Consider the following 13,036-nt stretch of genomic DNA (forward strand, 5'->3'; position numbering starts at 1 on the left):
TCATTTAGGAGCCTCAGCGTCTAGTGTAGTGTCTGGCACACACTGTATTTACTCAAAAAGTATGTTTCAAATGCATCATGATATATGTAAAAAAAATAACTACAAAGATTTTGTCACATTCTGCTACCATGTGAACTTAAGTATCATTTTCTTTAAACTTTTTGTTGTTGTTACGTGCCATCAAGTTGGTTCCTACACATAGTGAACCTAAGTACAACAGAAGGAAACACTGCCTGGTCCTATGCCATCCTAGCAATCTTTGTTATGCTTGAGCCCGTTGTTGTAGCCACAGTGTCAACCCATCTCACTGACGGTTTTTCTCTTTTTCACTGACCTTCTAATTTACCAAGCATGATGTCCTTCTCCGGGGACTGGTCCCTCCTGATAACATGACCCAAGTGCATGAGATGAAGTCTCACCATCCTTGCTTCTAAGGAGGATTCTGGCTGTACTTCTTCCAAGACAGATTTGTTTGTTCTTCTGGCAGTCCATTGTGTATACAATATTCTTTGCCAACACCATAATTCAAAGGCATCAATTCTTCAGTCTTCCTTATTCATTGTCCAGCTTTCACATGATATGAGACTATTGAAAATACCATGGCTTCTGTCAGGTGCACCTTAGTCCTTAAAGTGACATCTTTGCTTTTTAACATTTGAAGAAGTCTTTTGCAGCAGATTTGCCCAATGCAATACGTCATTTAATTTCTTGACTGCAGCTTCCACGGGCATTGATTGTTGATCCAAGTAAAATGAAATCCTTGACATCTTCAATCTCTTCTTCATTTATCATGATGCTGCTTATTGGTCCAGTTGTAAGGATTTTTGTTTTCTTTATGTTGAGGTTTAATCCATACTGAAGACCGTGTCTTTGATCTTCATCAGTAAGTACTTCAAGTCCTCTTCACTTTCAGCAAGCAAGGTTGTATCATCTGCATAATGCAGGTTGTTAGTGAGTCTTCCTCAAATCCTGGTGCCTTGTTATCCTTCCTATAGTCCAGTTTGTCTGCTCATTTACTCAGCATACAGATAGAATAAGTATGTGAAAGGATATAACCCTGATGAACACTTTCTTGACTTTAAATCACTCTGTACCCCCTTGTTCTGTTCAAATGACTGCCTCTTGGTCTAAGTATAGGATCCTCATGAGCACGAGTGTCTGGAATTCCCATTCTCACAGTCTTGTCTATAATTTGTTATAATCCACATAGTAGAATGTCTTTGTATAGTCAATAACACACAGGTAAACATCTTTCTGGAATTTTCTTTTAGTCAAGATCCATCTGACATCAGTAATGATATCTCCTGTTCCATGTCCTCTTATGAATTGGCTTGAATTTCACACAGTTCTCTGTTGACGGACTGCTGCAATTGCTTTTAAATGATCTATAGCAAAATTTTACTTGTGTGTGATATTAATGATACTGTTTGATAATTTCCACATTCTGTTAGATCACTTTTCTTTGGAATGGGTACAAGTAGGGATCTTTTCCAGTCGGTTGGCTAGATAGCTGTCTCCCGAATTTCTTGGAGTAGACATGTGAGCGTTGCCAGTGCTGCAATTTATTTGTTGAATCATTTCAATTGGTACTCTGTCAATTTCTGGAGCCTTGTTTTTCTCCAATGGCTTCAGTGCAGCTTGGACCTCTTCCTTCAGTACCATTGGTTCTTGATTATGGTTGAACACTGACCAATTCTTTTTGGTACTGTGATTCTGTGTATTCCTTCCATCTTCTTTTGATGCTCCCTGCATCATTTAGTATTTTCCCCATAGAATTCTTCAATATTGCAGCTCAAGGTTTGAATTTTTTTCTTCAGTTCTTTCAGCTTGAGAAATGCCAAGCTTGTTCTTCCCTTTTCATTTTACAATTCCAAGTCTTTGCACATTTCATTATAATACTTTACTTTGTTTTTCTGAGCTACCCTTTGAAATATTCTGTTCAGCTCTTTTACTTCATCGTTGCTTCCTTTTGCTTTAGCTATTCTATATTCAAGAGCAAGTTTCAGAGTCTCTTCTGACATCTGTTTTGGCCTTTTCTTTCTTTTTAATGAAGAAACAGGGAAGAAAGAAAAGACCAAAATGGATGTCCTTAAACTTACACTTCAATAAAAATGGATTTTGAAATAGTTTGTAAAAGTCAGTCAGATCGACAATACCTCTTCTTGCCATTTCTCAAAATCATCCTTGTTCGAAATGAAATCCCCTGGAAGATCAACCATGTGATCAAGAAATCCTGTCCGGGCACTCAGGTTAAATTTGTGCTGTCTGAGAAGCAGCAACCAGCCTTCATAAAAGGTACTGTCAGCATATGTAATGATGTTAGAAACTGTCGATTGATGCCTCTGAGCAAAGAAATTAATTGAAGGCATTTCTGTGTTGTCTCTGATTCACTGCATAGAGCTAACAACTGACAAGATAAGAAAACATATGGCCAAGGGGAAAATGTGAGCTGTAGTCACCTTCTGGCAAAGGCCTCGTTGATGGACAGGGAATATTTATGTGACCCAGTGGAGAATATAAAATGAGATTAATCTCTTGAGAGTAAGTTTAAGAAATACTTTAAAAAATTTACAAGTTTTCCTTCACAAAACTACTTCAAGCATCAACCTCTCTTTAACTATCTAATTCTTTTGGATTGAAGATCATATCTACCGCCTGAAAGCTATCCCCAGAGATCCTGCTACTGTTCTGCAAAGAGATGAAAATGTTTGGAGCCACCCAAAACAACTTCAGATCAGATGCCCTGAGTGCAGGATAAGAGAACATATATACAACGCATGCAGGGAAGTCTGTATCTTGTCCCCAAATAAAATGATCACAGTGCAAAAAAGTTAAGACGGATGGCATAGATGGCCTTAGCATACTTTCACGGATTTCTGGCAATTAGGCATTAAACCAGAATTTGAGTACCTTCAATACCTAAATAAAAGTGACTGTCTTAATTTCTTAGTGGTGCTATAATAGAAATACTGTAAGTGAGTTGTTTTAAAGAAAAGAAAATTATTTTCACACAGCTTAAGAGGCAAGAAGTTCTAATTCAGAGCAGTGTCTCTAAATCAAGGTTATCTCTGTCTGCTCTGGGCAAAAATCCTTGCCTCTTTCTGCTTCTCTTCCCTGGTTCCTTAGTGAACTCCATGTGACATCAGTCTTTCCCCATTTGTGCTTCTTTGCTTCTGTGCCTAATCTGCTCTTTTATATCTCAAAAGTGATTGGTTTAAGACACACCTTTATGGTATCATTAACATAACAAAGAAAAACTTGTTCCCAAATAGAATTGTATCCACAGGTATGAAAAACCCATTGCCATCAAGTTGATTCCAACTCATAATGACCCTACAGGACAGAGCAGAACTGCCCCCATAGAGTTTCTAAAGAGCAGCTGGTGGATTTAAACTGCAGATCTTTTTGGTAAGCAGTCATAGCTCTTAATCACTGCACCACCAGGGCTCCATCCACAGGTATAGGGGTTAGTATCCCAACAAACATGTGCATGTGTGGGGGCGGTGGGGGACACACAACTCAACCCATAACAGTGGCATAAATTAGGATGTAGAACAGAGCAGGAGTTCTTGTGGATGTACTGATATTTCATCACCTATTTCTTTGCTCATTTCCCTTCTATCTATGCCTTATATATTCACTCTGTTTTGGCCCCCTCAGTGCCCTAACCTGACCATTACCTTTAAATGCTCCATTCAACAAGTACATACTAAGCATCGACTATACTGCTCTCTATGCCTCAAAGGAAAACCCTGGTGGGGTAGTGGCTAAAAGCTATGACTGCTAACCAAAAGATAGGCAGTTCGAATCCACCAGGCGCTCCTTGGAAACCCTATGGGGCATTTCTACTCTGTCCTATAGATTCGCTATGAGTCAGAATCAACTCAACAGCAACAGGTTTGGTATGCCTCGAAGGGGAGAGCCCTGGGGGTGCAGTGGCTAGAGCACTTAGCTACTAACCAAAAGGTCGGCATTTTGAACTCACTCCTTGAGAGAAAGATGTGGCAGTCTGCTTCCATAAGGATTTACAGCCTTGGAAATCCTATGGGGCAGTTCTACTCTGTCCTATAGGGTCTCTATGAGTTGAAATCGACTCCACAGCAGTGGGTATGGTTTCATTTTGGTTTATACCTTGAAGGTGAGATGTGAAATACTCCAAAAGGCAGGTAAAACATGTGCTCCCTTTTATCTGGAATCCTGTTCTCCAGTGTGTTCATACCACTCAAAGAATACAAGAAATTAAGAAATTCATGTTAGAGAATGGAAAAAAATTGAAGAATTTTATAAACTAAACAAACCACTAGCTGCTATAATTAAGAAAAAAGAGACAGGAAAAACTCAAGAAACAAGGGCATTACCAAAATACAAAGAAAAACTTAAATAACAAGAAAATATTAGGCATAATTCTATTTTAATAAATTGCAAATTTTAGTAAAATAGATGACTTTTGGGAAAAAAATCAACTCAAAATAGTTGAATTTTGATCTTAACAGTAACAGTGGGGAGTTTCGGGGAAAAAAAATTTATACATCAAATTCCATGAAAGTTGTCCTAACCAAACTGTTCAAATGGCCATTTTTTAACCTTCTTTGGAAGAAATCATTTCCCTACTATGTGAAAGTTTAGAAAGAATAAAAATTGTGAAAGATGCTATAAAGATCCTAGCCATTATATCAAAATATTAAGGCTCTAAATTTTTTTTTTAAATATAAAGCAATGACAAAACAAATAAACAAACTAACCGGAAAGATAAAAAACTGATAATTTGACTAATAAAAATAAAAATAAATAGCACAAGGGGCCCTGGTGGTGCAGTTGTTAAGAGCTCAGCTTCTAACCAAAAGGCTGGTAGTTCGAACCTACCAGCTGCTCCTTGGAAACCCTATGGGGGAATTCTTCTGTTCTGTCCTATAAGGTTGCTATGAGTCAGAATCTACTCAATGGCAACGGGTGTTTTACACAGCACAAACACCATTTATAAAATTGGTACACAAATTTTAAACTGGAGACAATATTTGCTGCATATATGAGACAAATATAGTGGGTATGTAAACTTCTAAAAATTAGTATAAAAAGTATAAAAAAAGACAAATATTAAATGAAAAACAATCAGCAAATGAAATGAATAAGCAATATGAAAACTGTCTAAGAGAGGAAATATAAATAAGTAACAAATAGGAATATATTTGGTCTTACTGATCAGCTATAATAAAATTAAAATAACAAAATTAATCTCTACCTATCATATTAACAAAGATAGTTTTAAAATCTTACTGATCAGTGAATACCGTGGATAAGGGACCTAGGAAATAAATATTCTCATTTTGTTCTTGGGATCATAAATTTTACATCTAGCTTTTTAACAACAGTTTTGCAGCATGCATCAAAATTCACTGGGAATCAAAAATTGATTTGACAGCACCCCACAACAATTCTATTTCTAGAAACTTGACTTAAAGTAATAATTGGAGCTGTCCCAAAGCTATAGATCACATGATACTTCTTTCAACATTATTTGTAATAACAAAATATTAAAAAATCTAAAGGTCTAACAATAGAAAACTGATCAGGCACATTACAAAAGCTACTAAATATTGTGTTTAAGAAGAAAATGTCTATTAATGTATGGTTTGGTGACAATAAGTTTTGCAACCAGGAAATAAATTCAAATTTAAAGAAATTAATGTATGTGCTAAGTGTACATCTTCACAGAAATAAATCTTGGGAAATATATATGAAAATATTAACACTGTCCTATGTTTGGATGGGATTATTTTGCTCTCCTTGTTTTTCTTTGTTTTTTACATTTTCTCCAAAAAAAACGCATTACTTTCATAAGCAGGTATTAATAATAACAATACAAAAATAATAAGGGATTTGAGAAATTAAATATGAAAAAAATTCTAATTATAAAAGTCCAGAGACTTGTGGCATTTCCTCTGGGAATTCACAGGCAAAGGGTTGACTGTTATCTTTCAGGAATAATTGAAGAACAATTTGAAACTAGAGCCAAGGGAATTGACCAGATTACTTGTACAAAGACATTCTTGCTTCACTGCTCTGAGTCCCCGGACTTTCCCTTTGTTGCGGGCGGGGGGGTGACATCTCTAAAGGAGTCTACTATCATCTATTGTGAAATACTCAGTTCACCGTTGCTGGAAAAGAAATAAGGGAGAGACAGATAGACCAGGGCATTAAGGAAGGACACAGTTCTGCCCTCATTTTAAAATTTCTCTGGCTTTTAAAAGGCTAATCCAGGGAAAGACAATTTTTATTTCAACATGTGCCATCTAACACTAATATTTCAGAAGAACATAAAAATGAAAATGCAAGGAAGAAAAATATGACCTGCTAATAAAAAAAATAAATAAATAAAGGAAAAGAAAAAAACTAAAGTGGCTTTTCAATGAATGAGGTTTCTTAGAGTTAGGGACGTTGTGAGCTAGACTGTCATTAAAAATCTGGAAAGGAAGCCGGATGTTAATCCAGTGGGCCTGTCAAGTTCTCATTTTCTTTTTGTGCCTCTTTTCTTCTACTGTTAAGTCCCCTCTAATCCCAAAGGTATGAAGAAAGAAAACCAATTACCAGGAGAAAATGAGAATGGTGCTAAGAATGCTTTACTCCTTTTATTTTGATTAGTGGCTTTACGTGACTAAGTTGCTTTTAGCCATTGGTTTAAAGATACTTGCTTCACTTACATAATTCTCATAATCCTTGTTATGTTTAGAATGCTTTAGATGTAGTACATGATGTACACCTTGATAGTATATGTTGGAAAATTCATATGATAGTGAATATTGATTTTATTTATAAAATTAGTTCAAATTAGACAAAAATTTGCCTTATGGTAATTGAATCATACTTGATTATTTAAACCACAAAATAATGATGCCTTATTCTATGAAACAGTTAATTCTTAAAACTGCCTAGTTATTGATCAAGATGAGGACTTTGGAATCAAACATGATTCGAAGCTTTTTTATAACTGGCATGAACATTATTTTGGATGCTAATGAGTTTTATTAGCCAACTAGCATGCAAAATTTTATTGCCAGATGTAGCTAAACTTTTTCTACTTCTCATTTTCTAGTGCAAATATAAAACACGGGGGATTTGCAAATGCTAACTTTAATAAAGAACTGCTTAAAATCATTTCCTCACTGGATATAGTACAAACACAATTTAATTTTAAGTAGAAATAGAAAAAAAATGCTTCGAGTTGTTTCTAACTCACAATGACCCTATAGGACAGAGCAGGACTGCCCCATAGGGTTTCCAAGGAGCAGCTGGTAGATTTGACCTGCTGACCTTTTGGTTGTCAGCCAAGTGCTCAACCACTGCACTACCATGGCTCCACTTAAGTAGAAATAGGCAGATGAAAATAAAAATAACATCTAAACTTAAATTTCAGATAAAATCCATTACCAAATTTCCAACTAGGGGAAAAAAATGCACTACTGCAAATATAGAAGGCATTTTCTGAAAACTTTGGTGGTATTTTCAAAATATTTGCAAATTATTAAGATCAGAGTATTGGGAAACAAATATTTTCGCCATTTGTACTCTCAAGACTGAAAGGTACACGATGTTATTGTGTCTTGAGCAGCATGGCTACAAATCATAAACTGTCAAAATCAAGAATGCAGACTGCAAATAAAAAGCAGGAGCACCTGGGAGTCTAGAGATTAAAATCCAAAGACGCTAGACCCTGAGTTATATTGTTGGGAGGGAATCATGTGATTTCCTGTTACTTGGTATAGGTATTAAAATGTTCTATTATGGACAAACTTCTGCCATAAAGGGCTCAGAAAAGCAAACACTAAAACTAAAATTAAGTATCATTCAATATTCTTTTTGCTTTTTATTAATTACAATCTTAGCAAGATATTTAAACCAGGTTTTCACAGAAAATGCCCTTCTATTCCCATCAGCAACTTGCTAAGCCATGTTCAGCATTTATCAAGAGTCTACAAAAAGAGACAGACATCTACATATGCATCAACATGTGTGACTGTGGCGGATATAGTAAAGTGGAAAATACGGTCTCATGAATATTCATGTGCTCAGGAAAATTTTCATCCCAGAGTTGTGGCATTTGAAAGCAACTTTTGATACAGTAGTGACTGCCGGGGGACATGTGGATGGCTTTTGCTCCCACTTTTTCCCCCTTTCTCCCTCATACTTGTCTAAACCTGGGGATAGGAAATATACACTTTTGGGGCAGACATCCTAATGATTTTACCAATATAGGAAAATATTTCAAGAACCTTTTAAAACACTAAGAATTTTGAGGTTAGATATCCAGTGATAATTAAGCACACCTTCAATTTCTAAATTGAATATTGTTTGAGAGTCCACGTCTTTTATATTGTAGCTGTTGTTAGGTGCAGTCAACTTGGCTCTGACATATAGTGACCTTATGCACAGTGGAACGAAACACTGCCCAGTCCTGTGCCATCCCCACAATCTTTGCTATGCTTGAGCCCATTGTTGCAGCCAGTGTGTCAATCCATCTATTTGAGGGTCTTTCTCTTTTTCCCTGACCATCTGTTTCCCAGGCATGATGTCCTTCTCCAGGGGCTGGTCAGTCCTGATAACACGTCCAAAGTATGTGAGATGTAATCTCGTCATCCTTGCTTCTAAGGAGCATTCGGGTTGTACTTCTTCCAAGATAGCTTCGTTCATTCTTTTGGCAGTCCATGGTATATTAAATATTCTTCACCAACACTGCAATTCAAAGGAGTCAATTCTTCGGTCTTCCTTATTCATCATCCAGCTTTTGCTGGCATTTGAAAACACCATGGCTTGGGTCAGGTGCACTTTAGTCTTCAAGGTGTCATCTTTGCTTTTCAACACTTTAAAGAAGTCTTTTGCAGCAGATTTGCACAATGCAATACGTCGTTTGATTTCCTGACTGCTGCTTCCATGGGTGTTGATTGTGGATCCAAGTAAAATGAAATCCTTGACAACTTGCATCTTTTCACTGATTATCATGATGTTGCTTATTGGTTCAGTTGTGAGAATTTTTGTTTTTTTATATTGAGATATAATCCATACTGAAGGTTGTGGTTTTTGATCTTCATCATTAAGTGCTTCAAGTCCTATTCACATTCAGTAAAGTTGTGTCATCTGTATATCACCAGTTGTTAATGAGTCTTCCTCCAAGCCTGATGCCCCATTTTTCTTCATGCTGTCCAGCTTCTTGGAATATTTGCTCAGCATGTAGATTGAATAAGTATGATGAGAGGATACAATGCCGACACACACTTTTCCAAGGCAGTATACCTTGTTGTGTTTGAACGACTACCTCTTGGCCCCTGTATAGGTTCCTCACAAGCACAATTAAGTGTTCTGGGATTCCTATTCTTTGCAAAGTTATCCATAATTTGTTATGACCCACACATTCTAATGTCTTTGCATAGTCAATAAAACACAGGCAAATATCTTTCTGGTATTCTCTGCTTTCAGTCATGATCCATCAGACATAGTCAATAATATCCCTTGTTCCACCTCCTCTTCTGAATCTGGCTTGAATCTGTGGAAGTTCCCTACTGATGTACTGCTATAATTGCTTTTGCATAATCCTCAGGAAAATTTTACTTGTATGTGGTATTAATGTATTGTTGATAATTTCCACTTTCTGTTGGATCACCTTTCTTTAGAATGGCCACAAATATGGATCTCTTCAGTCAGATGGCCAGGCAGCTGTCCTCCAAATGTTTTAGCAGAGATGAGTGAACACTTTCTAAGCTGCATCCATTTGTGGAAACATCTCCATTGGTATTCTTTCAATTCCTGGAGCCTTGTTTTTCGCCAGTGCCGTCAGTGCAGCTGAGACTTCTCCTTCAGTACCATCGGTTCTTGATCACATGCTAAATCCTGAAATAGTTGAATGCTGACCAATTCTTTTTGGTTCAGTGTCTCTGTGTATTTCTTCCATTTTCTTTTGAAGCTTACAGTGTTTTTCAATATTTTGCCCATAGAATCCTTCTATATAGCAACTTGAGGCTTAAATTTTTACTTCAGTTCTTTTGGCTTGAGAAATGCAGAGCATGTCCTTCCTTTCTGGTTTGCTATCTCCAGGTCTTTTCACATTTCATTGTAATACTTTACTTTGTCTTCTCAAGACACCCTTTGAAATCTTCTGTTTAGCTGTTTTACTTCATCATTTCTTCCATTCACTCTAGCTACTGTATACACAAGAGAAATTTTCAGAGTCTCTTCTGACATACATTTCAGTCCTTTCTTTCCTGTCTTTTTAATGACCTCTTGCTTTTTTTGTGCATAATGTCCTCGACGTCATTCCACAACTCATCTGGTCTTCAGTCATCAGTGTTCAATGTGTCAAATCTATTCTTGAGATGATCTCTAAATTCAGCTGGGATACACTCAACGTTGTGTTTTGGCTCTCATGGACTTGTTCTAATTTTTTTCAACTTCAGCTTGAACTTGCATATGAGCAATTGATGGTCTGTTCTGCAGTCAGCCCTTGGCCTTGTTCTGACAGATGATATCTAGCTTTTCTATGGTATCTTTCCACAGATGTAGTCAATTTGATTCCTTGTATTCCATCTGGCAAGATTCACATTTATAGTCACCATTTATGTTGTTTAAAAAAGGCATTTGCAATGAAGAAGTCATTGGTCTTACAAAATTCTATTATGCGATCTGTGGTACGGTTTCTATCACCAAGGCCATATTTTACAACTATTGTCCCTTCTTTGTTTCCAATTTTCACATTCCAATCACCAGTAATTATCGATGCACCTTGGTTACATGTTTGATCAATTTCAGACTGTGGAAGTGGGTAAAAATCTTCAAGTTCTTCATCTTTGGACTTCATCTTCATGCTTGGTGTGAAAATTTGAAAAATAGCCATATTAACTGGTCTTCCTTGTAGGTGTATGGATATTATCTTATCACTGACAACATTGTACTTCAGTATAGTTCTTGAAATGTTCTTTTTGGCAGTGAATTCTATGTAATTTCTCTTCAATTTGTCATTCTCAGCATAGTGGACCATATGATTGTCTGATTTAAATTGGTGCATACCAGTCCATTTCAGCTCACTAATATCGGAATCGACTCGAAGGCAGTGCCAGTCCATTTTAGCTTACTAATGCCTAGGATATAGATGTTTATGTGCTCCATTTCATTTTTGACGATTTCTAATTTTCCTAGATTCATACTTCATACATTCCACGTTTTGATTACTAATGGATTTTGCAGCTGTTTTTTCTTGTTTTAAGTCATGTCACATCAGCAAATGCAGGTCCTGAAAGCTTGATTCCATCCATGTTATTAAGGTCAAGTTTACTTTGAGGTGGCAGCTCTTTCCCAGTCATATTTATAGTGCCTTTCAACCTGAGGTGCTCATTTTCTGGCACTATATCAGACAATGTTCTGCTGCTATTCATAAGGTTTCACTGTCTAATTTTTTCAGAAGTAGACTGCCAGGTTCTTCTTCCTAGTCTGTTTTAGTCTGGAAGCTCTGCTGAACCCTGTCCAGCATGGGTGACCCTGCTGGCATTTGAAATACTGGTGGCATAGCTTCTAGCATCACAGCAACATACAAGCCACCACAGTACAAGAGACACATGGGGCTGTCTTTTTATAATAAATAAATAATAAATTATTTAAATTAATCTGATGTTGAGGACTTGCTAAGAGGTGACGAAAGCTGAGGCAATCATTGGAGGATCACCCATCACACACCTGAGAAGCTCTTGAGAAGGAGAGAAGATTATTTGAAGGAAATGTGTACGAGTAAAGAATGCCTTGTGTTTTGTCTTCATGCTACTTCATTCTCCCATTCTAGGTAAGGAGGAGAGTAGAAGAACTCCACGGTGATACTGAGAGCAATAGTTTCCAGAGTCAGGACTGACTTCTTAGTTCCTAATTTAAAACAACCAAAAACCAAACCAGTCATTAGTTCCAGCTGCTGACAACTCCATGTGTGCAGAGTAGAACTGCTCCATAGGATATTCAAGGCTGTGACCTTTTGGCAACAGACTACCAAGCCTGCCTTCTGAGGCACCGCTGGATAGGTTTGAACCACTAACCTTTCTGTTAGTAGTCAAGCATTTAACCATCTGCACCACTCAGGGACTCCTTATTCCCAAATTAGATGCCAGCTAAGTTGCAAAATAGCTGTATCCCCACTGAGAGATAAGAGTAGAGCTGTGGAGATTTCTCTGAAGTTTGGGATGAATAGAGACTTGATACTTGTTGCAATGATCCTGATGGTATGAGACTGGATGGAGTGGGAAAACAGAGCATAATTGGGAAAACCCTAAGCATCCAGAGGTTGACAGAGTGAAGGTGGTGAACTTTTTCAGAGACCAACTGGACACTCAGAAGTTGTCAGGGCTGGAATAATATTGAAAGAATCCTTCTAAAACACCCCAAGGGTGTAGCTTGCCAGGCTGGGAGCTGTGAGGTTATCTGGAGCATGTATTTTTAGCATCTGGAAATGGCACAGTGTGTAGGCCCTGTGGAGATCCCCAAGTAAAAATGTGGATTCTGGTATCACAGATGGCATCTATCACCACATTTCCATATGTTGTCTTTTCCTTCTACTCACTGTTCCCAGTGTCCCAGACCATGGATAAAATAGCAGTAGCAGAGTAGCAGGCCACAAAGCAGGAAAAGATGGAACAGAACACATTCCCTTTTCTACTGGCTGTACAGCCTTGTAGTTCAAGCCTACACTGAGGGAGAAAAAAAAAAAAATTGAATTAAAGAAGAGATTGCAGTTTTGATTTAGATTTGAATTGGATATATACACATGCATATTTCTTTCAGGTCCATTAAAGGATATTCTACAATAATTTTTAAATATTTTTTAATTAATTTCAAACTTAAAATTCACAACTACAATATGATATTTTTTTCTGAGACCTTTCAAAGTAAGTTGCTAGCACGATGTTCCATCATCCCCAGATACCTTATCATGCAATTTCTACAAACAATGACCTTTTTCTACATCACTAAATATACAACCATCAAAATCAGGAAATTAACAGTGATATGGTGT

The sequence above is a fragment of the Elephas maximus genome, chromosome 1, assembly GCF_024166365.1.
Source record: "Elephas maximus indicus isolate mEleMax1 chromosome 1, mEleMax1 primary haplotype, whole genome shotgun sequence".
NCBI classification, from domain to species: domain Eukaryota; kingdom Metazoa; phylum Chordata; class Mammalia; order Proboscidea; family Elephantidae; genus Elephas; species Elephas maximus.